A 16523-nucleotide genomic window follows, 5' to 3' on the forward strand; every position below is an offset into this window, starting at 1 on the left:
CAGGGAGCTGGCTCCCAGGGATAGCTCTGAGAGCTGTCCGTGGTGCTGACAGCTCCCTTGTTTCAGCGAGGGGTAGTCTCACCCAGACATCACCCTGGCGGTGCCCTGTGCGCTTCTCCTGGATGTTTCCCAAGGAGGAAGGAAAGGTCTTGGTCTGACCTTCTGAATCCATGATCTGTCCGGCCCAGTAGATCGGGGTCTGCTGGTTTGTGGAGGTTCACCGGGAAGGCTTTGAGCTGCTGCTGTTACCTCCTGATACCACACTTGCCTCTCAGCATCTGGCCAGATTTCTGAGACAAGGGAGGAGACATCCCAGTGGTAAATAATTTAATAAAGACCTTTTCTATCCACTAGCCTAATCCCCTCTTCCTTCACCTTTTAGTGCCAGGGACATGGAGACCAGGTCCCCTTTTCTAAAACCCTGGCCCAGTTGCTGGCAGGCGGACCCTCTCTAGCCAGCTTCTTTGCTCCACATCATTCCGGGAAGCGGCTGACTTTCTCCATAGCTCACCCATCTCAGTTGCTTCCTCTTTTCCTCTCAAACTCAGCCCTCTTGGTAATATTGGATTAGCCCACTTTCTCAAAAGCTGATTTTCTATTTGCATAATCCTTCCCTCTCAGAGTTGCTAGGGCCTCCGTGATAAACTGATGGGCCAGGGCAGTCAAGCAAATTATACTCTTTATACTGAATAGCCATTGAAAGTGAGGGAAGATTTTTTTTAAGAAAACACACGCTTTATTTTTATCTCCACATTCCTTTTGACCGGGAATGTCATCCCAGTGTTGACTATGTCAACTAGTCTATGTCCCCTGGAATACACAGATGTTTATTTTACTGAACTACAGCAGGCAGAATGGGAGCCAGGCCTATGGAAGGACTTCTTGATATTAATAGTGGGGAGAATGCCTAGGAAAGCCCCTTGAAATGACAACCCAGTACACTTCATATATATATAAAGCGTATTTGCATCTGTCATCTAATTTTTTCCCCATCCAACACTATAGACAACTGGATAGGCACTTTCCCCATGTGAGAGTGGAGGATACAGAGGCTCAGAGAGATCATATGTCCAGTCATGGCTGGAGAGGAAACCAGAACTGCTGGTTAGAGTCTCTAGGATGCCTGATACACCGAGCTCAATTCTGGTCAACAGACACTTAGCATCTACCCACTGTGTGGCAGAGGCACCGAGCTACAGCCACAGAAGGACTTGGGTACAGTCAATTTCCAACTGCATGCCTCTTGTTCATCAGATTCAGACATTACAACTGGAGGGATTTAGCCCAGAGCACAGATGTCTACGAAAAGGGGGGGCTGGAAGAATAGTCAAGAAGGCATCCTTTTCCTCGAGGCCTCTTCTTTTTGTCCAGTACTGGACAGAGGGTAGCGGGACATGGGAAACTTCTCTTTCCTCCCCCATGAACCCTTCACCTGAAGTCTTCTGAGGGCCTCGTCGCCCCTGCTGCGGTCTTTCACTCACTTAAAAGTGAATGATGCTCTACGCTGAGCTGAGGCAGGGCTGCTGGCTGCTGAGTTATATTTATACAATTTGTAAATCATCCTGTCAGGCGCCCCTCAGAAACCTAGTCACCCCTGTGCGGGAGGTAGCAGCCTCTGTCAGCTTCTTCAATTTCTTTAGGACAATCACACTCCTCGATGATCCCCAAGCCTTTTGGCTGCCTAGGGTGACCCACGAAGGATACACAAGCAAAGACAGAAGAGATGGGAGAGGAAAAGGAGTTCCCTTCTTTGCCCTGGGCTTTGTTTCTCTTTCCAAGATCTCTTCCAGGGGGTGTTCGAGGATTAAAGGGACTTCTCTCTACCACCCTTTCCACTTCTCTTCTCTGTCTAGACGGATTAAGGAGCAGAATGTCCCAGAGGCAAGAGAAGGGACTCAGTAACCACCATAGTAAAGTGGATCCTGTAGCCTTTGGGGCTCCAGCAACCTTGACCTTGGCAGTTGGTACTTTCAGCAAAGCCAGGCAGGATGGCAGAAAGAGCACTGGATTGGGAGTCAGGAAACCTGGATGTGAGTTTTGATTTTTGTCATTAGCACACTGTTTGAACTTGGGCATGTCTGAGCCTCAGCTTCCTCGTGTGTAAAATGAAGCCCCTATGTAAAAATGTTTAAGGAGAGAATCCCTTCTTAGGGGGAAGGCATGATACAGTGAGGAGGTCAGACCTGCATTCAAAGCCTGGTCCTTGCACTTTCCAGCTGTGTCACCTTGGGCAGTTCATTTTACTTCGTTGAGGCTCAGTTTTCTCATCCGTAAAATGGGAAGATACTTCCTTCCATGTGATCTTGTGAGAACGGAGTGCAAAGCAAAACTGAGTTTCCGGTACAAAGCTTAGCACCTAGTACATATGCAACAGTGCTCATCTCTCCCCTCTCCACAAATCCAGTTTCCAGAGATGCTTCCTACAACTGAATCTGAAAGAGTAACCAGGCCTGGGACAAAACCAGACAAGGAGCCAGGTCCAGTCCCTTTTCCCCTCTCTTTCTCCTTGGCCTCTGCTGAGGCCCTTTTGAAAGCAGGCAAAACACTAATCCATATTGAAAGAAAGTAAATGGTTTGGCCACTGGGCCTTTAGGTGAATAAATAAAACAAAACAATAAAAGGAGAAAGATTACTCTTAGGTTGGGCACCTGCCACATCCCCTTGAGGATGGGCCACATGGCTGAGGCCAGTTTATGAGAGAAAGCTTAGCTGGAACTTTGGGACCAGGCCAGCTTGGGTTTGCATCTTGATTCTCCCTTTGGGCAGCCCTCTGATGCTGAAGGGGGCAACTCTAAGTCTCAATTTCTTCCTCTGTGAAATGAGGACATCCAGATCCATCGCACAATGGTCAGGACTAGAAAGAAAGTCACCATGAACTCATGGTGGGCAATAGGTGCTCAGCACGGGCTAGTATTCCACCTGCCTCAGAATCATAGAACAAATCAAGGTCATTTGTTTTAACTGCAGAGGATAAAAAAGAGGTCTGAAAAAGGCCACTGGGTTTGGCCCCCATGAAGCTCCTGTCAGAAGGAAGTCCACCTTTCCTCCACTCTTTCTTTGCCTTTCCTCCACTCTTTGCCTCCCCAGAACCTCTTGCATTCTAGCCTTCACTCTTGTCTTTTCATAGGGACTTTTCTCCTGACATTTTATCTAAAGAAGAGAGAGACAAGAGTGTGAGAGATGAGGCTCAAGGAGGAAGGGCGTGTGTGTGTTTGTGCATGCACACACAGGATGAGGAGTTGTACACTTGTGTGTGGGCTGCAGAGAAGGAGCCAGTGGATGGAGAGAGCTTGGAGGTGCAGTGATGGGAAGTCAGTGAAGAGACAAGGCCCCAGCATGTGTAGACAAGGGCGGGCTAGGGGACTCAAGTGAAGGGCTCACCATGGAAGGGAGCGTGAGTTCTCTGACAGTAGGAGCACGGTGGTGTTCTGGAGATGCCTGTGTGGTGACAGGCAAACCTGGGTTAAAGCTCTAGCTCTGTAACTTGCTAGATGTGTGGCCTTGGTCATGTCGCTTCATCTCTCTGAGCCTCTGCTTTCTCCCTTCTTGAATGGGTATGAAGACGTCCACCTCATCGAGGTGGTGGATTTAAGTCAAGTCGAGCATGGTGCTTGGCACTTGGAAGATTCTTAACAAATGTTAGCTCCCTTTCTTCCTCAGGGCTGCAGAAGCACAAAGAGGACGAGCGAAGGTGTGGAGAGGGGCAGACAGGAGGGACATTGAGGATGGTCCTGGGAGAGTGAAAGGCCAACTTCTGTTGAGGGAAGGGGAAGGTGGCTGGTCCAGGGGCCAAGGCCAGCCAAGAATCAAGAGGCGCAGAGATGGTGGCAGGAGAGCTTTGCCTTATTTCTATGCTGCAGGGCTCGGGAGCCCCAAAGTGGAGCTTAGCCCGGGAGGGTTCTTGGCTTCACTAGGAACAAATTCAGAGGTGAGCCAATGGTGTTAGGCAGCAACATTTATTCAAGCGGCAGTGCCCAGCAGCACCCCTCAGGCGATTCACCCAGAGTTGCAGCTCAGAGGCAGCTCTGCACTTCTACTTACAACCACTTTTAATGACATGCAAATTAAGGTGTGGATTATGTGGACATTTCTAGAAAAAGAGGTGGTGACTTCCTGGTCATCAGGTCATCGCCATGGAAGGGAGCAGTAACTTCTGAGTGTTGGCATGGCAATGGTAAACTGGCATGGTGCGCTGGTAGGCATGTCTCATGGAAAGCTCCACCGTCCAGTCCCTGTTTTAGCCAGTCCTCGGTTTGGTCCAGGGTCCTAGCCCTGCCTCTGGAGTCAAGTCCCACCTCCTATCTCATTTGGAACTTCTGTACAGTTGCCATATGAATCCATCCTGGTCTTGGCTAGTGGGGATCTTGTCCACATGGAGATGATGGGAGCCACCTGCCTAAGGGGAGCTATGCGGAGTGAGGGAGCAGAAAATGGAGCCCAGGTGAAAAGACAGGAGCATCACTTTGCCTCGAGGCCAGAAGTGATGGAGACATCCTAGTGTTGGTCTTGTCTCTCATGTTCTGATTCAAATGGAGCCTGGGACTGCTGGAGCACACAGCTGGGGATCTCAGGACAACCCAGCTCGCTGTTTCTTCCTGCCCTTCAGCCAGACCAAGCTTCTCTGGTTGCACCTGCTTCAGGATAATCCTTGCAGCAATTAAACGAGACGACGCATGGGAAGCACTTAGCGCACTGGCTGGCCTGTAAAATGTTTTCCAGAAATGTCATGCAAGAAGAGGGAATAGGAGAAAGAGAGGAAACGCCAGTCAGGGGTCTTAAATCTTGGCCCTCTGGGCCAGAACAGAAGGACCTGGTACCTCTCAGAACTTACCCTCACCATCAGCGTCCACAATGTCTCCCCATCTTAGCCTTGAAGATGTCAGAGAAAGTGGAGGGACTTGGGTCTGTCCTAAGCAAGGTTTCCCCTGAAGCCCGCCACCCCTCAGACAAGGATTTGAGTACAAATTGTTTATTTCGGAGGTGATCTCAGCAAATATTGTCAGGGTAGTGTGGACATGAACCAGCAAAGGGAAGAAAGCCAGTAAAGTGTGTACCATTGAGCAAGTGGGGCATGAGCCTCAGCTTCACCAGGGAACTCTGGGAGGTTAGAGTAGAACGGAATTGCTAAACCTCCAATGTGTGTAAGAATCACCTGAACAGGTTTCTAAAAGCTTCCAGAGCCCCCACTTCCAGAGATTCTGATTCAGCAGGTCTGAGGCGGGGATCAATGACAGACTGGTTAAAGAAAATGTGGCACATATACACCATGGAATGCTATTCAGCCACGAAAAAGGATGAACTCATGTTCTTTGCAAGGACATGTATGAAGCTGGAAACCATCATTCTCAGGAAACTGACACAAGAACAGAAAACCAAACACAGCATGTTCTCACTCATAAGTGGGTGTTGAACAACGAGAACACACGGACACAGGAAGGGGAACATCGCACACTGGGGCCTGTCAGGGGACAGGGTTGGGGGTGGCTAGGGGGAGGGATTGCAGGGGTTGGGGGATTGGGGATGGATAACATTAGGAGAAATATCTAGTGTAGATGACAGGGGATGGATGCAGCAAACCACCATGGCATATGTATACCTATGTAACAAACCTGCACGTTCTGCACATGTACCCCAGAACTTAAAGTATAAATTTAAAAAGAATTTGCATTATAACAAACTACTGGGTGCTGCTGATGCTGCCAAATTTGGGAACCGTGCTTTGAAGAGCAGTGTAGACCTCTGGGTTAATCCCCAGCCCGCAAAAGGATGGGGGAGCTAGAGTATGTGTCCACTCACTCCCCATCTGTCCTTGTTGAGGGCTGCTTCTGGGGGTGTGAACTCTGGAGATTCTGGCAGCCAAATAAAGAACCTGAGGCAGGGCCGGGCGCGGTGGCTCACGCCTGTAATCCCAGCACTTTGGGAGGCCGAGGCGGGTGGATCACGAGGTCAAGAGATCGAGACCATCCTGGTCAACATGGTGAAACCCCGTCTCTACTAAAAATACAAAAAATTAGCTGGGCATGGTGGCGTGTACCTGTAGTCCCAGTTACTCGGGAGGCTGAGGCAGAAGAATTGCCTGAACCCAGGAGGCGGAGGTTGCGGTGAGCCGAGATCGCGCCATTGCACTCCAGCCTGGGTAACATGAGCGAAACTCCGTCTCAAAAAAAAAAAAGAACCTGAGGCAGAGGGTACAGTGGATAGCAGCAAGTGGATAGCAGGCGCGTGAGAAGGGGCGGGATGGGCACCATGGCATCTGCCGCAAGCTCAGAGGGCTGGCTTTGAATCCTGGCCCTGCCATCTATAATCTGCGGGATTTAGGTAAAGCCTATAATCTCTCTGAGCCTCAGTTTCCTCATTGATAAAATGCGGATAATAATTCCAACATCGCTGTCATGATGGAGATGTAATGAGATTAATATGGTGCCAGCGCCTGGCATGTAGTAGATGCACCATAAACGTTTATTGCATCTGTAGCAGCACTGCTCCAGAACTGGGATGAGAGAGGCCTGGTTCATGGAGAAAGCTGGAAGCTGCGGGCTGGCACACGCCCTGCCTGAGTCCATGTCTGCTCGGATCCTTGTTCCCTTGATAAGTAAATAATCAATGAGAGAGATTCTTCCTGAGTGCTAAGAACCAAGTCCTTTCCATCTGCAGCCACCCAGAGGCAAGCTTTACTAGAGACCTGGCCTCACGGGGCTGCCTGTGACCTGGCAGGCTTTCCAAGGGGCTGCTGAGGCAAGTCTGCATTTCCAGGGGTGGTTGACAGCAGCAGGTGCACACTGAGTGCTGTGGGAATGGAACACATCGGCTGCCTCCCCTCCTCATCCCAGGGTCGCTCCCAGCCCTTTCTTCTCCCTCCCTCTCTTGAGGATCCGTGGGATAGTGTAAAAGGAAGCATTCTGGACACCTGCAGGATGGGGCGATTAGCATCTGCAAGACAAAATCAAGAATTTTGGGTGGTGGGAGATTGTGCAGAGCAGAGGAGAGATCGATGGTGAGGAACACAGAGGGCCACTGGGGGGAATAAAAGCAGAACCAATCAGAGGGTTAACCACATTGCGCTGAAAAAAAACAGTGCTGGTTGATAAAAGCACTGGGGATTTGGAGGTAGGATGCTACTCAGAGCCAGTTTCAGGAAGGACTCACTGCCTGGTGTGGCTTTCTCGCCTCCTTGCACCATTGCTTGTGAAATGACAGTAAGGTGAACCTAAGCAAAGAGAAGAAATAGTGCGGGGGTCTTCCAGCCCCACTTCTGCTAGGTACCTGCTCAGCACCATTGCAGTATAATGGTCCAGTTTTGGACCAGGCAAATGCACATCTGAGTTTCAGGTTCATTTCTGCCTCTTACTGACTGTAGGATCTGGGACTCCAGTGTTTATTTGTGATGTGAATCTCTCTGATCATGTCTGGGGCCCTTTTTGTTCTGACAGCTACTGGATCTTAATTTTGGAGGAGTCTCTCAGAACCATAACACTTCCCCAGCCAAGCAGGTTTAGGGAGAACCTCGAGCAACCTTCTCAGAAGGTTCCGCAGCATCACCCCAAGCACCAGTGAAAAGTGCAGATTCCCAGTCCCACCGGGGCCCTGCACAGTCAGACACTCTTCCCGTAAAACCCAGGAATTTTCATCTTCACTGCAGTTCATCCCCCGTGACCCTCATGCACATTGCATGTTGAGAACTCCTGTCTAAAATACAAGAAAATTTTTCTCGTCTTCCTTCTCTTCTGTAACCAGTTAAACAAAGCCGCCCAGCCAGGCCAGGTCACCTGATGCTGGTGCATTTAATATCTAAGTGGAAGCAACAACTCATCAAAAGGAACAGTTTACAATTGCCTGGGATAAAACTATTTTCTTTTCAATCTTCCCTGGAAAGTGACAGATAATAACCAGCCTGGAGATTGTAATATTATTAGGGCCAAAAATAAAATAAAACCCCTTAACTGTTTCCTCTTACAGAGAGAAGCCAAATAGTTCTTCAACTCATTTAAATAAAGTGATTGTTTTCCTTGCTCATTATCTTAAATTCCCAGGAGCCTGCAGTCCCCTCCCTCCTTCTGTATGAGAGGATGGTCCTATTTTCCCCTCTGCCATCATTTCTCATTTCACAGGAATCCTGTTAAGACACAGCAGGAAGAAGCCAAGCATTTATGAACCACTTTCAGCATGCTTGCTTCCTGCCCAGCCCCCACCCCTTAAATTAAATGAAATAATATATCTGAGGCATATAGAATGATGCCTGGCATAAGTAAGTGCCCAATTCATGTTTATTGTCCTTATTAATGACATTGGAATGCCATAATTCTGATCTCACCAAGACAGCATGTGCCATCAGACAAATAATTTCACACTGAGCTTTAGTTTTTCCAGCAATGAAATGGGAAAAGAACACATGGACAGAGGGAGCCCCAAGCAGGGATTATTATGCTAAGAAGTCATTACAGGAGGACAAGAGGGCAGACAGCCCCTAGGCAAAGGGGTTAGAGCTCTTCAGGCCTTGGTATGCCCTAACATACCTACAGAACATACAGGAGCTATGTCTGCCCCGAGACCATTTGGTGCAAATGTAGCTGAAGGAATCAAGTTTGACCTAAACCTCTGTTCGTCTAGGCACTTCATTCCAGATGATTCTTGGAGGACAATTTACCTCCTCTCTGCTCTGTCTCTTACCAGTTGTGATGACTTAGATGGCTCCCGTAATCTTGACAACACTACCTTTCCCCTTCTCTGCCAGACGAGGAAGACAGGGCCTGCTCTGTAGGGCCATGGTGAATATGCCAACCAGCTGAGCCTCAAGGCCACCACACGGTGCCACTCCACTTTCATAGAGGTCATCAGCATGATGTCACAATTCTGGCTCTTTTCACAAGCCTGCAACCCCTTCCCTGCAAAAGCTCTGAAAAATGAAAGATTTCCTTATTGATTTATTTTTGTGATTCATTGGATGAGAAAACTGAACCTGACCTGAACTGACTTGGTGGCAAAACCCGGCCTGGGCCGACGGGAGGATATTTATGGTATTTATTTATCTCGCTTAGTATCACCATCCAGATACGTCACTGCAGAAATATTAACGTGGGTGATTACACAGTGATCCCCTGGACCCCAGTTGGGTTGTGTGATAGATCGAACAAGCCCCATACCACCTTTCAGAAGCAGGGTTTGGCCTGAGCTCTGGGACACATCTGGCTCTGAGGGTTCGGGATGGTGGTTGTGGAACTGGGGAAGATTCTCACCTCTGGGTGTTCCTCCTGCAATCTTCCATCTGGGAAAACTGTTGTTCATGCAGCTGCCTCCTCACTCACCCCTGCGCATAAATCCAGCTCAAAGTCACCCCCCTTGGTATGCCTGCACATACTCACATGCACACACACACCTGCACACACACACCTGCACACACACACACAAAAGCGTCCCTGCACCCATGGTCAGCCCCTTTCTCGGGGTGCTCAGTCTCCATCCTCTCGTGCTGCCCACCTGCCCCTATACCACTTGGATTTCCAGGCCAACGCCTGCGCCCACCAGGCCACTGGAAAGGACAGTGCCCGCCCTGCCCGGCGTCCACACGCCTGCCTCCTCCCATGTGGTGCAGCTGGCTGAATTCTCCACTCTTCACGCCGATTTTTGGCACCAGAGCCACACAGCCGGGATCTCAAAACAGAAAGTGTGCGTTTCCCAGGCAAGCCTGCTCCTTCCTTAAGCTCTCAGGCTGAGGAGCTGGCGAGGGGCAGCCAATGGGCCCTGTCCCAGTGCCTGGGCCTTCACTGGCACTTTCTCCAGCAGATTTTCTTCCTGAGCTGTGGAGATTAAGGGCTTGGAGCTGCCCACTGAGGGAGAGGCTTTCAGGGATTTAATGCAGCCATGATGAAGCCAGGAGTCAGGGACAAGGGGTTCTTTTCTATCAGACTGTGCAGAGGAGGTGGGAATGACCTGGAAATTTACCCTGCAGGCTCTGGTATAGCAATATTATTATGAGTAATATTGATTGATCACTTTCTATGCATCAGGCTCTGTGTTGAGCACCTTACATGAACTATCTCGTTTAATCTTCACAACATCCTAGGAGGTGGCTTCCATTATCATTCTCACTTTATAGAAGAGGAGACTGAGGGTCAGAGAGGCTAGTGTTGAGCACCTACATGAACTATCTCATTTAATCTTCACATCACCCTAGGAGGTGGCTTCCATTATTATTCTCACTTTATAGAAGAGGAGACTGAAGGTCAGAGAAGCTAGATAACTTGTTCCAGGCCACACAGCCCGTATATGGTAGAGCCAGGAGCTGATCACAGGCGGTCGGATTCAAGAGCCCAATTTCTTGACCATTTGTATATCTATGATCTACTACCATGAAAATGCTGTGTAACAAATGGACGCAGAGCCTCAGTGGTGTACAGCCACAGGCACTGTTTGCTCACATATTCGGGCGGGTGAGCTAGGTAGCTATGGACACTCATATGTTTGGGGGCGCCTGACCATTGGCTGATCCAGGCTGTCCTCACTGGGATGACAGGAGTGACCAACTCTGTCCCATGTGTCTCCCAACCCCCAGCCGGCTGGCCCAACATGGTAGTGGCCCAAGAATGTAAGTGGAAATTCGCAAGGCCTCTGAAGGCCATGCTCTGTCACTCGAGCACTGCCACCTCACCCTTTTGGCCAGAGCATATCACGTGGCCGGCCCAGGTCCAAGGAGCAGAGAAACAGATCCTGCCTCTTTAGTGAGAAACCCTGAGTGTGGACCCAAAAAGGGGTGAAAATGGGAACCATTTTGCAATCCATTACATGCCACAGGGGCCTTCACAGCCACAGTGGACACCTGTGTGGTCCTGGGAGGTTGTGACTCTCGTGGCCCTCGATTCCATCGCTGTGAGCTCCCGATCAAACTGATAGGGAGACCCAACTAATGGGGTCAACACTCTCTGCTTTCAGGAACTTCCAAGACTAATAAGGGAGACAACACTTGACCTCCAAGAGAGGCCAGCATGATGGAGAAGACTCTGTCTCTGCTACTGGAGAGCCCATGTCCCCGGGCTGTGGAGAGCTATATGTCTGTAACTTGGGCTCAGAGAGCTCTTAGTAGGACAGGGAAAGCATTGACCTTACTCTAACGAGAATGGGTTGTCTAATGGTTGAGGTGGGACGCTGATATAAGCAGAAAATAAATGCCATTGTGGATGGAGGCCAGCTGATTTGGGGAGATACAGGAAGGACCTATTCAAGAGAATCAATCTGGGTGGGCATCTTGGAGGCAGTGAAGTTCGGCCAGTTCAGGAAGCAGAAGAAGCTCTCAGCTGGACAAGGATTAGAAGGTGAAGATCAGGGTGCTCAGGGAAACCAGCATGTGGGGGACTCATTTTCCAGTTCCTTGGTCTTTGGTAGAGACTCTCTACCCTGCCCTAGCCTCCCACTTAGGCCCGCTCTCTGAGAATATTCTAGATTTCCTTTGCCTCCCTCTTTCCACAGCAGCTACTATGGAAAAGGACATTTCTAGGCTCAGAGGGAGAGCAGAAAGAAGTTTGGGGAAAGAGGTCTCAGGCCCCTTTGAGAAGCTTGGAAAGGGGGAAGATGGAGGAAGGGGGAAAAGAGGGGGGCCCTGGACCTGGGACTTCCCCAGACTCTGATCCCCCCAGATCACGGGCCCCTGGTGGACACTGTATTCCTTGGACCATGCCTGGGTCCGTCGCCAGAGTTGGAGGAGCTCGTTCTGCAGGCTGTATCCTCTAGAACAGGCCTCTAGGAGAAATGGAACTGCAGCCTGCAACTCTGGCCCACCACCTGTTTCGTCAATAAGAACACAGCCACGCTGTGTTGTCTACAATAACAGACTGAGTTGTTGCGGTGTAGAGCATTTGGCCGGTACAGTTTAGAATAGCTACTGTCCATCTCTACAGGTAATGTTTACCAATCCCTACTCTATCTAGAATGGGGCTCCATCAGGGCAGGTATCTTTATCTGTTTTATTCGCTGCTGCGTCTCCAGTGCCCAGAACTGTGCCTGGCACATAGCAGGTGCTTAATCCACGCATGCAGAATGCGGGAATGAACCACTTGGCCTCTTCACAAATCCCGTTTTCACCCACACAGAGCAATATTACCCAACCCCTTTGTTTTAGTCTACTTCGACTGATCAATTTACAGATGAGGAAATGGAACTTTGGGAGATCAAACTGAGCAGCGTTGGTCCTCCAGCCAGTCAGTAGGAGAGCAAGCCCCGAGCACAGGACTACTGACCCACAGGGCAGGGCTCTTTCTGCAGGACATGCTGAAATGCTTCCCAACAGCTTCCACCACAAGGTAGCCTGCGCCATCAGCTCTGAGGTTTTCTCCTTTTGTGTTTGCTAAAAGATTCCCAGTTGCTGTAAGTGCTTTGAGGCTGTGACTGGGGTGTCAGGGACTCCTGGGTCCCAGGAAATGAAACTGAAGTTGAGATGGGTCCCAAAGACAGGTCACCAAGCCTATCTGGGATTTGTCTGGAAAGACAACCCCAACCCCAACTCAGGTGGGCGGCGGAACTTGAAGCTGTGCTTTGCCTCATCTATCCTCCAGCCCTGCTGAAGGCGGTCACCCACGTGCCTTGGGAGTAGGGGAAATTATGTGTCAGAACTTGCGAAACAAAAGGCAATTCATTCCTCCTCAGATCTAGAAACAGATGGAAGGGCAGGAGGAATCACACATGTAGTTGGCCTCCCTCCTGAAGGGCTCCAGGGTTGGGGCAAGGGCTGAGAGCCATCCTATGGGCTTCTGCGGATGGAATGCAGTCCCATGTCCCACGTGTGACACCAAAAGCAGGGATCCACTCATCTCTGTCCTCGGCAGACTCTACAAGTTGAAATGGGTATAGGACAGGCCCACCTCACTCTTCATGATAAAGAAGAGTGTATGTCGTATACTCCCAGGTATGTTGTATAGTAAATCCTGCGCCTGTATAATTCAGGGCAATCACTTTCCTGAGCTGGTCGATTGTACTTGATGTTCTCAGCTCCTCCACCAAACTCTTAGTCCAGGAGCGAATGAGCTGTAAACACCCATGTCACACGGGGCGTGAGAGGAGCTGCTTTGAAGTAGGGAGTGAGGCTGCAGCAGTTTTGCAGATGGAGGGTCATTCGGGGTCGGGGTGGCCACAGCCTCCGATGGGACCCCACAGCATCTGCAGGTGAGGGAGGCTGCTGATGCTGACGGGACTTGGGGTGATCCACCTGGGGCAGGCCTGGGACAAGTGTGATGCCCCGAGGGGCCACTTGGGCATTTGCCTGAGGCTTTAGGGTGGCTGTCCTTTCTCAGTGGATGCAGAAGGATCCAGACAGCCTTGATTCTGTGTCACTGGGATGGATGCAACTGCTTGGAAAGGACTTCCTGGAGGAAGAGGAGAAGGAGGAGGAGGAGGAGGACCAGCATCTTTGAATGAATGATATGCTTACAAGGAAAAGCTTACTCTGGGCTCCCCTCAGCCACGAAGTGGGACTGAAAAGAAGGTGTCTTCTTGGCCCACAAGTCCCTGAAGTCCGGAGTCTTCACCCCCTGCTCAGAGCTCTGTCTGGGAGTTTCATAAGAGTCGGAGCTGTGTCTCCACCATCAGTCTGATGATTCCTCAAGACCGAGAAGTACGCATGTGCACCAGACCAGCAGCTCCTGGCGGGCGGGTGCCAGATGCCCCTAATCTGAAGTGTCTCTCCCTCATCCCTCCAGCAGCAAGGTGAGCCCTTCCTTGCTCTCCACTGGTGGTCTTGGGCCTTCCTTTTCCTACAGCACCCTTTGAGAAAGAGCTGAGTCTTCTAGAAAGGCAAGGGAAGCCACTGAGTTAGGAACTAGAATTTACTGTGTGACCTTAGGCAAGTCTCTTTCCCTCTCTGGGCCTCAGTGTCCCTCAGACATAAACCCAGAGGCTTTTCCAGCATGTTAAAAACATCCTTCTGGTACTCTCAATTCCTGCCACGTGCCTTCTGGAGGTAACCTGCTAATGGAACTCTGCACCAAATCCCCGCCCTCCACCCTCATGCTATCTCCCTCAAGGACCCCGGCCTGAGGCACAGCCAGATGGCATCTTTGCACTTACACCTGCTGACGCTACACGAGCGGTTTTGCTCCCCACTCTGCATGCATAGCATTTCCTGTGGCTGAACTACCAGTCTTGTAGGGAAGCAAAATGAGGAGACCCCAGCCCTGCCTGTCGTCCACTCACTCTCCAAAGCACGGGGAAGTCGCTCCTTTGAAGACTGCAATTTGAACGAGGGAGAGAACAATTCTGAGATCTTCTTCCCACTCTCTTGGCTCCGTCCCTCATACGGTTTCCTTCCCAAGCCCCAGATATGCTGGGGAGGGAGAATGTGCAGAGGATGGGGGCAGCCCTGGATGACTCATGCCCTGCAAGGTTCTGCCACCACTTGGCATCTGGTTTGGCTTCATGCCTCTCCAGGGCAGCCTCATGCAAGAGGGAGCCCTTGGTCAAGGCGAGGGCACCTGAGCACCAAGCTGGCACCTGGATGGGAGGTGTCCGACACACGTGGCTTCCTTTTCTGTGCAGAACACCTGCAGCGGGACTCCTCCTGGATGCTCAGAGCTCACCATTAACTAGAGACCAGGTTTCTGACCAAGGCCATGGAGGCGGCCACGTTGGCTGCCCCATCGCTGCCCCGAAAACGGCCGGGCTCAGTGCCAATGGGCTTCCTGCCCTTTGTGCAGACCCCACCCGCGGAGGGGGAATCTTCAGGCTCCTTGCCATCAGTGGCCATCAGAGATTTCAAAAAGAAAAAGAAAATACCCAAACTGACGCCATGGAGGCTGTCACTCACTCTCCTCCCCACAAGCCAGCCGCCGGTGCGATTTGACGCACTGGTAGCATTTCTGCAAATTACACATCATTCTCCCCACTGAAGCCACACCTTGGACTGCTGTAACATTTACCTGACTGTGCAAGTAATTTTCAGGCTTCACTTAGGGGGCCACTGAGGCATGAAGGAAAGCAGGCGTGGCGTTGACTCTGGACAGCAGGCCCAAGAGAAGCTGAAATGTTATAAGAAGGTGTCCTAAAGGCTCAGACAAGCACAGAGAGACAGCTGCCAGCAGGGCTATGGGCAGAGGAAGGGTTTTCATGGGTTCTCTATGAAGCATTGTCTCACTGCTGCTTACATGCCTCTGATGATGGGGAGCTCACTACCCACTGTAGAGACACCATTCCATCTCTGAGTGCCTCTGACAGTTACAAAGTACTGTATTGACACCAATGGTATCTGTCATTCCATAGCATCAACCCATTAATGCTGTCTCTGCTTCATGGGTGATGTAGAATTAAGGCGATCAGCTCATTCCAACCTGCCCGGATGTTTCCCAGTTTCGGAATAGAAAGCCCCACATCCCAGGCCTCCACTTTAATGAGTAACTCATTGTGGTTTATCTAAACCTATCAAGGTTTTAAGTCTGAAAGTCCTGCATCCTGGTAACCCTCTCAATGCGAGCAAACCTGGCCTAGTGATTACCCTACACAGAAAAATCTATGTCTGAAAATCTGAAAACCTTTCCTCCTCCATCTGATTGCCTACCCAAGGCACAAGGGCAGTTGCTATGATTCCTCTTATCCTCCCTTCCCTTGACACCCCAGGGAGGCAGGAAATATCAACCAGGAGCATCAGTGGCTGGTCTTGCCTCTAGAAGGAGCAACATGGTGGATGGGCCAGACTCAGTCTTGGGCTCAAACTCACCTGTGCCACTTCTCAGTGGCACAGCCACTGGGTGGCCTCAGCCAACCTCAGGGCTCTGGAAGGGTGTCAAGGAGATTCTGTGTGGGAATCCCCAAGACCATGGGTGAGTAGCAGGCATGGAGGAGGGGGCCTTGAGAGGCTGGGGGTGGGATGTGGCTAGTGGTAGACTGACAGGGTGTCATTGAGAGTCAGGGCAGCATGGCAACGGTCATAGCCTAGGTTTTAAGCCCACTGTGTTAGTCCATTTTCATGCTGCCAGTAAAGACATACCCAAGACTGGGTAATTTATAAAGAAAAGGAGCCAGGGAGGCCTAATAATCATGGCCTCACAATCATGGCAGAAGGTGAAAGGCACGTCTTCCATGGCGGCAGACAGGAGAGAAATGAGAACCAAGTGAAAGGCGTTTCCCCTTATAAAACCATCATCTCTCATAAGACTTATTCACTAGCCCTAGAACAGTATGGGGAAACCGCCCCCATGATTCAATTACCTCTCACCGGGTCCCTCCCACAACATGTGAGAATTATGAGAGCTAAAATTCAAGATGAGATTGCGGAAGGCGGGGAACACAGCCAAATCGTATCACCCACTCTGCCACCTCCTGGCTACATGACCTTGGCCCAGTTACTTCACCCTTCCAAGCTTCGATTTCTTGTCTTTCTTTCTTTCTTTTTTTTTTCCTGTGAGACAGAGTTTCACTATTGTTGCTCAGGATGGAGTGTAATGGCACGATCTTGGCTCACCCCAACCTCTGTCTCCCGGGTTCAAGCAATTCTCCTGCCTGAGCCTCCTGAGTAGCTGAGATTACAGGCATGCACCACCATGTCTGGC

At 50.4% G+C, this 16523-nt stretch overlaps 1 protein-coding gene across 2 annotated transcripts in view; it reads left to right on the forward strand.

Moving 5' to 3' along the window:
* IGSF21 (immunoglobin superfamily member 21) overlaps nucleotides 1-16523 on the forward strand; it is a 271709-nt gene that overhangs the window by 144047 nt on the left and 111139 nt on the right. The gene's annotated exons all lie outside the window — the stretch shown is intronic.

This window comes from Cebus imitator, unplaced genomic scaffold (genome assembly GCF_001604975.1).
Source record: "Cebus imitator isolate Cc_AM_T3 unplaced genomic scaffold, Cebus_imitator-1.0 Scaffold15, whole genome shotgun sequence".
NCBI lineage: Eukaryota > Metazoa > Chordata > Mammalia > Primates > Cebidae > Cebus > Cebus imitator.